A 10,292-nucleotide genomic window follows, 5' to 3' on the forward strand; every position below is an offset into this window, starting at 1 on the left:
AGTCCGTAAAACAATCTTTCATCCGACCGACTCCTTTGTTGATTGTCAGCATCTATCCTCATTTGTCGGATCTGAGCCTTGAGAGCCTCATTTGTTTGGGCTAACCTGTTCTTCTCTCCCTCATCGGCAGAAACTTGCACCTTGTTCTCAAATTTTAGATCCTTGATCTGTTGTTTCAGCTTTCCTACTTCGGCCCGGTATTCGCGCTCTTTGGCCAACCAGTCCGACGGTTCTTGTGACGCCTCAACGAACTCTTGAATGTGAGGTTTTTTGGTTGGCCTTTCGTGCTCAAGTTCTCTCATGTACCAAGCAAGGTATCCTGGCGCCACTTCGCCTATGGCCTTGTCCTGCACGCAAGTATCTGCTTTTAAATATTGGCCTTCACTCCAGATCTAACAAACTCTTGCTTCAGGGAATTGTCCGTCAGGGCTAATCTCAATTACTTGAGCACTAAGATCTTCTTCCTGAGGCACTGTTTGGCATCTCCCGAGTTGTCTCAAAACCCGATATGGCGCGTAAGGCTGAGTGCTCTTGAGCCCTATCAATACAAAGTGGGCCTTAGCTACTGGCATATGGATGACCTCATCCATGGGCAACCATCCTAGTGTCCACTGTATTTGGTTGGCGGTGAGGGTCCGAAAGAATAACGTCCATGATGTAACTCCCTCGGGTAGACTGGCCCCCTGGATTCTTGTGTAGAATTCTTCTATGCAAGTTTTCTTTGAGGAACCATAACTCAAGAGCTGGGAACGGTGGCAGAGATGCTCAGTCATCCATATTTGTAGCAACAAGTTAGACCCCTCGAAGAAACTCCCTCTGGCTTTGCAGGCCGTGAGAGATCTGAAGATATCAGATACTATCATAGGCGCAAGAGTGCTTTTGTCTTGAATGAGCAAAGTACTAACGACCCCGACTATTTTTAGATCAATGTTTCCGTCTTTCCTTGGGAATACCAAAAGGACCAAAAAGGTTACCATAAAAGCCACTCGTCTATGCTCGTCCCACTTCTGATGGTTACCCTTGCTGCATGACTTGTTATTCGGGTTGTTGAATCCTACGACATGACCGTATCTGTCGTATATGAAGTGCGGATTACAAAAACATGCAGCCAAATCTAGGTTGTGGACCGTCCTAGGTATCTTTAACGAATCTAAGAATCGATGCACAGTGACAGCTCTTGGAGCAACCAGGTATTTTTGCCTCAACGAAACTTCAGCATTTCCGATGTACCCGGCTATTTCCTCCAAAGTCGAGGTGAGTTCAAAATCGGAGAAGTGGAAGACATTGTGCGCCAGGTCCCAGTAGGTGACCAAAGCTCTTATGATATCCCCCCGAGACTGGATTTCCAATAAACCCGTGAGACCTTTCAGATATTTCTTGACCTCATCTTGCCCTTCACCACCTAAATCATCCCACCACAACCGCAACTTGAAAGGGATATTGGTCATTATTGAAAAAGGTTCATTTTGCATCGTGCTCATCCTGCACATTTATTTAAGTGATTAACAAATAAAAATTATTTGACTCAACAAACTAACTGAAAGGAAAATCCGGTTCCGCACACGGCTTTTCAGCACTTCGAAAACGAAGATTTTAAAGCTGGGTGAGTCCGCCGGTCAAAAATCTAAAACGACTAAAAGTGGTCGGTTATGCAAAGTTAGCCTTCCAGCGTCCCTTTCGGGAACATTCGGCAATTCTTGTCAAAACAGCATTACCTGACTTATTTATGTTGACAATTAAAATTTGACATTTTTGCAAAAGGGGAGGTTGGACCCGATGAGGGCTGCCTACGTATCACACATCCTGTGAGAATCAAACCGGCGTAGTTCGGGCCGATAAAACAAACTTCTTTTGAAAACAGGACTCTTTTCAAAGGCGAATAAAACCCTTTTTCATAAACACAACTCTTTTCTTTTCTTTTTTTTTTTTTTCAAAAATTTGACAGAGTTTCGACGCTATTCGGACATTGATGATTTTTTCCAAAACAGGAGATTTAACCCTCACCCTGCTATTTCTCTTTCCTTAAAAACCAGTCAACGTGCAAGTCCGAAATAAATGCCCAAGTAAAAACAAGTAAGATGCATCAGGATGGTCGTTTTCATTTTTGGTACACCTGTCTTAGACAGACCCAACCCCTGTGTTGAGCCTCTAAATTCAAATATACGTGATGCAAACAAACGTTCCTACTAAGGATCCGGCATGAAGCTGAGTTATTCTAGGTTCATAACCTGGGTATCTGTTCTAGACTGTGCACCCGAGCGGACAACGCGAGTCGAGGAGGGGGCTACGTACCGGGGACCCGCGGGATCGTCCGGCTTTGTAACTTGTCTGGCCTCTTTCTTATTTCAAGGTATGACACTAACAGAATAGGGAGTCTCGACCAGCAAGCTCCTCCCCGGAGGTAAGTAGAGAAGGCTTTCGGCACAGTTTATATACAGTTCAGATAATATCAAAGCGGTAAGAGCAGCATTTAGCACATTAGGCCCAAACATGTAACAAAAATTAGATAAAGCCAAACATAACAATTTATCTAAGCTCGAATTCTGAACCCTGAACCAGAGATTCTGGGTTACAGTCCCCAACAGAGTCGCCAGAGCTGTCACACCTCCTTTTTACCGCCCCGCGAAGGGGTGAAGGTGTTTTTCCTATTAAAGGACAATCGAACGGGATTTGTTTATTTATTTCAGAGTCGCCACTTGGGAGATTTAGGGTGTCCCAAGTCACCGGTTTTAATCCCGAATCGAGGAAAAGAATGACTCTAAATTACAGTCTGCGTACCAGAAATCTGGATAAGGAATTCTGTTAACCCGGGAGAAGGTGTCAGGCATTCCCGAGTTCCGTGGTTCTAGCACGGTCGCTCAACTGTTATATTCGGCTTATTTATCTGATTTTAACCATTATGTACTCAATGCGAATTATGACTTTTTTACCGCTTTTATTATTATTATTGTTATTTTTAGCAAAGAATTGCAACGTCGTGAAAACGTATCTCGGACCTCGTCACAATCAATGTTCCTGTGGTCATAGACTCGTTTCGACTCCGTTGAGATTTAGATTTGGGTTGCATAAATGCACACACGTACTTAAAGAAGTAATTTTATTAAAGACGCGCCCTAAGCGACTAGCGTAGTGTTATTTTGGGCAAGGCCGTAAAATTTTGCTAAACGGTCCGTCCCGGAGTCTAAGCAACTTTACAAACACGTATAGAGGGCCCCGAAGCTTGTGATTTACTTGGCGAGGCACGCCTCATTTTTGTTTTAAAAGGATATCCTAAAGCGACTATGTTTTTCTATTTTTTCGTTTTTCGTCCGTCTCTAAAAATGAAAGAGGAAAAGGTCCTACTTTATTTGCATGCTTACGAGTTAATTATAGTTGGGTTCCGAATATGATTCGTAAAATCTGAAAATGATGCAATCAGGGCAGTCCGTTGCCAACGCGGGCCCAGGCCCAACGTGTATGGTACAAAACTGGACCTGGGCCATCTCATTCACATGTTGCTACCTAGTTACATTATACTACACATGCTCACAGTTTGCCAAATTAAAGAACTTGGCAATCTAATTTTAATCCTAAACCATTTACATGCTGAAATTAACCAACAGTATCTAGCTAAACAATATTCCTACAAGTTCCGAAACGGGCTATTTGTTTAATGAGATAACTGTTGAATGTTTAAGAATAGTATAAATCAGCTAACATGCTTTTTTAGACATGATAATCATCAAACAATAACGAACTAACTGAACAGAGCTACTACACCATTAGTCTTTTTAACTAGCATACATAGACAGTTCGTCCACTAAGCTACGGTCAGATGTTCCATTATATATATCAAACAACTACATGATTCTAATTAGAGGAAGCTAAATAATGCACATATACAACTAAAATTCAGAATATAACTAAGATAAATTCAGAATTTCAACTCTTCATTTTATATTCATGCTTCAGTTTCCATTCTACAAGAACCAGTGCATCAATTTGTGTACCTGGTATTTGGAAAGCAAAGAAGAGGAAGATCAGTAGAAGCAGCAGTAGCACACACACAACAACACAGCAGGTTCAGTAACATAGCAAAACCAGTGAAACCAGCAATAACAGTACTAGAAATCCCAGGAACAGATTAAAAACAAGAGAAGAGCCCAGTAGCTCAATAAAACAGTGCTTGAAAACCAATAGAAATCCCAGGAAATACCAAATTCAAACCAAGCAGGACCACAAAGTAATTACAGTCAAAGCAGAAGAGAGGCAGATGCAACAAAACTATGGCTTTCTGATCGTGAACCCTCAAAGAAGAAAACAAGCTGAAGCTCTTTGATGTAAAGCTTAGCCTTAAACACTCACTCTATCACTGACTTAGCAAGATAAAAGCACAGCCTATATGCACTCTATTTCTCTAGAGTTTCAGGTTAAATCTCCAGCCTCAACACTCTTGTTTTTCTCTGGCTTCCGAGGATCAAAGAACCAGCCTTAACCTTAAACTATTTTCTGGACTCCCCCCCCCATGTGCATTTCTACCCTTTTATCATTAAGCCCATGCTATTTCTGATCTTCAGCTCTTACAAGCACTAATGATGTTAACAAATATTTCCTCCCATGTTATTCCCTGAACCCCATTACTAAATATCTGATTTTATTTTTTTAATTCCAAAGTATATGGGCAGCCTGAATATTAAATTCAGGCGTGCCTGATAGCACATGGTCTCCACTCAACCCCCTGTTATTACTGCCTAACCCTAAGCTTAGAAGTCTGAAATTACAACCTATATAAACTTACACTTAACACTGATTTCAGGTTGAACTATTAGATTACTACAGCTATATCCAATTCTCAGCTTAGGTTCAATCAATGACTCAAACGTATACACAGAAGGGGTGCTAATCAAATGGTATGAGTTGGTCATATTGGGAGCCAATCCTGACCAACTCAAAGCCAAATGAGCAAACAGGCAACAACTATTACAGGCTAAGATCAAAGCAGTAATGAACAAGCATGTTGATACAAGTCTTAACATAGATAAGAGGAACAGGCTAGTAATCACACTGAAATGAGCAACTCATGCTTTTCTAGTTTTTCAAGTGAATTCAGGTGACGACGTTTATTCAATCGACTAACAAAATACAACAGGTAGCCAACAATCGATAAACAAGTTAGACAAAATAGGTTACCAGAGTATTTCAGTGCCTTCATGCATAACAGACCTATATGAACTAATTATTTGACAACACTAACATGGTCGAACACATAACTCACGATAGGTACAAACAACAGAATTGGACCAAATAAAAGGTCTACTGAAGATGAACAGAATTAATTAAAAGAAAAGTAGAAAAATCACACAAACTACTAAAACATGCAAAGAGATACAAATAGAACACATGAACAGAAGGAAGGAAAGGAAAAATACCTCTGAATCTTAAGAACAAAAATGACCCAGTCTCGAACCATACTCGACCTCTTTGAGGTCGAACGGACTTTAATCGAATTGTTCTCAACTGAGAACACCTCGATTAAGGTCTATTATACCCCAACCCTTCGTTTAATTGGACAGACCCTAAGGTTCTGGATTTCTAGGGTTCATACAGTCGATTTGGGGCTTGAAGGTTTTTGGTTAGATTCGAAGAGTGAGGTCAGGGGAGTAACTGGTATGAATTTGGGGTGGTTTGGCATAGATTGAGTTTTGGCTCGAATCTTCAAATGAAGATTCGAGAAGATGGGGATTGATTCGAGCCAAGGGAGTAGTGGATTCGTAACCAGGATGTTAAGGTGGATCTATGGTGTTAAGGAGGTGGCCAGTGGCGTAGTTGCCGCCGGGTTTCAAGCGAAGGGGAGCTATGACGGCTAGGGTTTGTCCTAGGTTCCATCTCTGAAACGAGAGAGACGAAGTGAGGAAGGGGGGGCATTTGGATATGGGGGCGTGGGGTGAGAGATGGGGTCTTATATACGAAGGGGAGGGATGGATCCTGGCCGTTGGATCAGGTGAGATTGATGGCCAGGATCTCTTCACTTAATGGAACGGTGCCGTTTTGATTGAGTGGGGATTGTGTCGGTCTCAGACGGGAGTGGTTCGGGTCATGAGGGAAAGCCTGGGAGCCGTTAGATCAAAAGTAATGAACGGTCCCGATCAAATACAACCATACGGCGTCGTTTGGTTTAATGAAAAAACTGAACTAGACCGTTAGATCTGTTTGATCAACGGTCCAGATGGAAAGTGCCAATACGGCATCGTTTCCTTCGTCTGAGAGACCAGCTAACCGGACTGGGTCAAATGAGTTGATTGGGCCTGGTTTTTGGTCTCAATTTTAAGCCCACATCTGAATTCCTTCATTTTTTGAACTCTTTTTCTTTTCCTTCTTTAATTTCTAATTTAAACACAATTCCTAATTAAATTGTAAAATCAAAAATAAAACTACACAAATATTAATTAACACTTACAACAATTAACACACAAATTAAAACCTTAAAATAAAATCACACAATGACAACAAATAGAATAAAATGCATATTTTTGTGATTTTCCTTTTAGAGCCAAATGATGGTTTAATTAATTCCTAAATACATAATTAAATCCTAAATATGCATGCAACATGTATTTTTGTATTTTTCAATTAACTACAACAAGGTAAACATTTACGGACAAAATAATTACCAAAAATGTCACACAAATTCTCAAAATTGTACCCGAAGGCAACTTGCTTTATTTCTCGATTTCTTTTGGAGTAATTTCCGTGAAGCAAAAATCACGTGCTCACAGCACTCTCTGATGTGATCATATAAAGAAGACTGAGAAACCACGCAAGCCAATACCCGACTAGGATCCGAAATATCTAATCTCACGAACCGATTGGCCCAGGCCTGAACATCAACTGTAAGAGCTCTCTCCCCAACTGGAATATATGCCAAACTCCCCATACTCACGACCTTTCAGCTCAAGGTACCGGCCACCACATTGTCCTTTCCCGAATGGTACAATATAGTGATATCATAATCCTTAAGCAACTCCAACCATCTTCGCTGTCTCAAATTAAGATCCTTTTTCTTGAACAAATGTTGAAGACTACGATGATCAGTAAACACCTCACAAGACACACCATACAAGTAATGCCTCCAAATTTTCAACGCGTGAACTATGATAGCCAACTCCAAATCATGAACGGGGTAGTTCTTCTCATGGGGCTTCAACTGACGAGAAGCATAAGCAATAACTCTACCCTCCTGCATCAACACAAAACCAATCCCAACTCTCGAAGCATCACAACACACGGTATATGAACCTAAAGCTGATGGCAAGACCAACACTGGAGCTATGGTTAAAGTTGTCTTGAGCTTCTGAAAGCTCTCCTCACACTCGTCCGACCATACAAATGAAGCACCCTTCTGAGTCAACTTGGTCAAGGGCGATGCGATAGATGAGAATCCCTGAACAAATTGGCGATAATAGCCTGCCAAACCAAGAATGTTGTGAATCTCTATGGCTGAGGATGGTCTGGGCCAACTCTGAACCGCCTCTATCTTCTTCGGATCAACCTGAATACCCTTGTTGGACATCACATGCCCTAAGAAAGCCACTAAACTGAGCCAAAACACACACTCGGGGAATTTTTCATAAATCTTCTCCTCCCTCAATCTTTGCAACACAACTCTAAAATGCTCCGCGAGCTCTTCCTGACTACGCGAATATACCAGAATAGCATCAATGCAGACTATGACAAACGAGTCAAGATAAGGCTGAAACATACTGTTCATCAAATACATGAATGTTGTTGGGGCATTAGTCAGCCCAAAAGACATCACCAAGAACTCATAATGACATATCTGGTCCTGAAAGTTGCCTTAAGAATATTTGAGTCTCTGATCTTCAACTGGTGATAACCTGAACGGAGATCAATCTTGGAGAACACTCTCGCTCCCTGAAGCTGGTCGAATAAATCATCAATGCGAGGCAAATGATACTTGTTCTTAATTGTTACCTTGTTCAATTGCCTATAATCAATGCACAGTCTCATAGTGCCATCCTTCTTCTTCACGAATAGAACCGGCGCACCCCAAGGTGACACACTAGGCCGAATGAACCCTTTATCAAGAAGTTCCCGAAGGTGTTCTTTTAATTCCTTCAACTCTGCTGGTGCCATACGATACAGCGAAATAGAAATGGGTTGACTGCCCGGCACCAGGTCAATACCAAAATCAATATCCTTGTCAGGTGGCATGCCCGACAGGTATGTAAGAAACACATCAGGAAAATCCCTCACAACTAGGACAGAATCAATATTGGGAGTCTCAGCTTCGACATCCCTCACAAAATCTAGATACGAAAGACAACCCTTCCTAACCATACGCTAGGCTTTCAAGAATGAGATCACTCTACTAGGAACATAATCAGTCACACCTCGCCACTCGATCCGTGGCACACCTGGTATAGCCAATGTAACGGTCTTAACATGACAGTCAAGAATAGCACGACATAGAGATAGTCAATCCATGCCCAAAATGACATCGAAATCCACCATGCTCAATAATAATAGATCCATTCGGGTCTTCAGACTCCAAATAGTCACCACACATGACCGGTACACACGGTCTACAAGAAACTATCGCCCACCGGAGTAGATACATGAACAGGTGAAGCAAGAAACTCATATGGCATACCCAAATAACGAGTAAAGTATGATGACATATAAGAAAAGATGGAACCGGGATCAAATAATACAGAGGCATCTCTGTGGCAGACTGAAATAATACCTGTAATAACAACATCTGAAGCAATAGCATCTCTGTGCATAGAAACAGGCCTGACTGCCACCTGATCGACCTCCCCCTTTGGGGCGACCCCTAGCTGACTGACCTCTACCCCTAGCTGGCTGGTGGGTGGTAGTGAGGTAACTGGCACTGAAGCCGATGGTTGACCCCTCTACTGAGATGAACTCGCAAGACAACGAGGGCACTACCTCCACATATGACCCATCTTACAACACTCATAACAACTCCCAGATGTTGGAGAATGGGATTGAAGGGAACCCCTCACACCGAAGTTACTAGCAGATGCGCTCGGCATAGAAGAGCCCTGAACTGATAGAGCACGGGACGAACTCTGAGCTGGAAGGGCACTAAGTGATGACTAGCCCTGATGAGAACTATGACTTGATGACACCCCACGATAACCTAGGCGAGCTGGCTGAGCATGCCTGAATGGACGGCCTATACCATGCTGAAACTGACCTCTTGATGGAGTACCACTGTAACTACAAGATCCTCAAGGCCTCTTGGCCTCCCTCTCCTCTCGCTCCTGTCGATGAACAGACTCAATCTCATGGGCAATATCCACAACCTCCTCGAAAGTTGCACCAATCACCCTCTCCATGGTCATGAGAATACGAAGCTAATAAGTGAGGCCATCAACAAACCTCCTAATCCTCTCTCTATCTGTCGGAACCATCCAAATAACATGATGAGCTAACTTAGAGAACCTCATCTGCACTGCGTCACAGTCATCTTTCCCTGACGCAACCACTTAAACTCCCTACGCAACTCCTCTCTGCGGGACTGTAGCACATACTTCTCCATAAAGAGAACAGAGAACTACTGCCAGGTAAGGGGTGTTGCACCAACAGGACTACGCCTCTCAAAAGCCTCCCACCAAGTAAAGGCATCTCCCGAAAACTGATAAGTAGTGAAAGCGACCCCGCTGGTTTCTAGAATACTCGTTGTACGAAGCATCCTCTAGCATTTATCTAAGAAACACTGGGCATTCTTGCCCTCTGCACCACTGAAGGTCGGAGGCTGTAGTCTACCAAATCTCTCCAACCTGCACTGCTCATCTTCCGGCATAGCAGGAACTACATAGTCCTGAGCAGCTGCAACCGGCTGGGTTGGATGTGCCCCCGACGTCTGAAGTCCCTGCATGACCTACTCAGGTAAGCGAGCGGCAGGAGTCTGATTGCCTTCCCCGACCTGAGAAGTAGTTGTGGCTGTAGTGGCCGAAACCGACTGAGCTAGGCCAGTGCAAACTGATAAGATCTGAGCCAAGGCCTCTTAAAAACACGGAATCACAATGGGCACAGCTGGTGCCTGAGCTGGTGCGACAGGAGCGTCCATAACTGGGACCTGATCTTGAACTGGGGCAGCTGGTGGATCTGCAGGTGCTGCCCTAGCTGCTCTGCCCCTAGCACGACCACGACCGCGTCCTCGGCCTCTGGTGGCCATAACTGGTGGTACTAGTGGTCGTCCATCCTGACCGGTAGCGCGTGTCCTCACCATCTGTGAGAGAATAGAATAACAGAAGTTTAGTACT

This window comes from Nicotiana sylvestris, chromosome 3, assembly GCF_000393655.2.
Source record: "Nicotiana sylvestris chromosome 3, ASM39365v2, whole genome shotgun sequence".
Classification (NCBI taxonomy): Eukaryota; Viridiplantae; Streptophyta; class Magnoliopsida; order Solanales; family Solanaceae; genus Nicotiana; species Nicotiana sylvestris.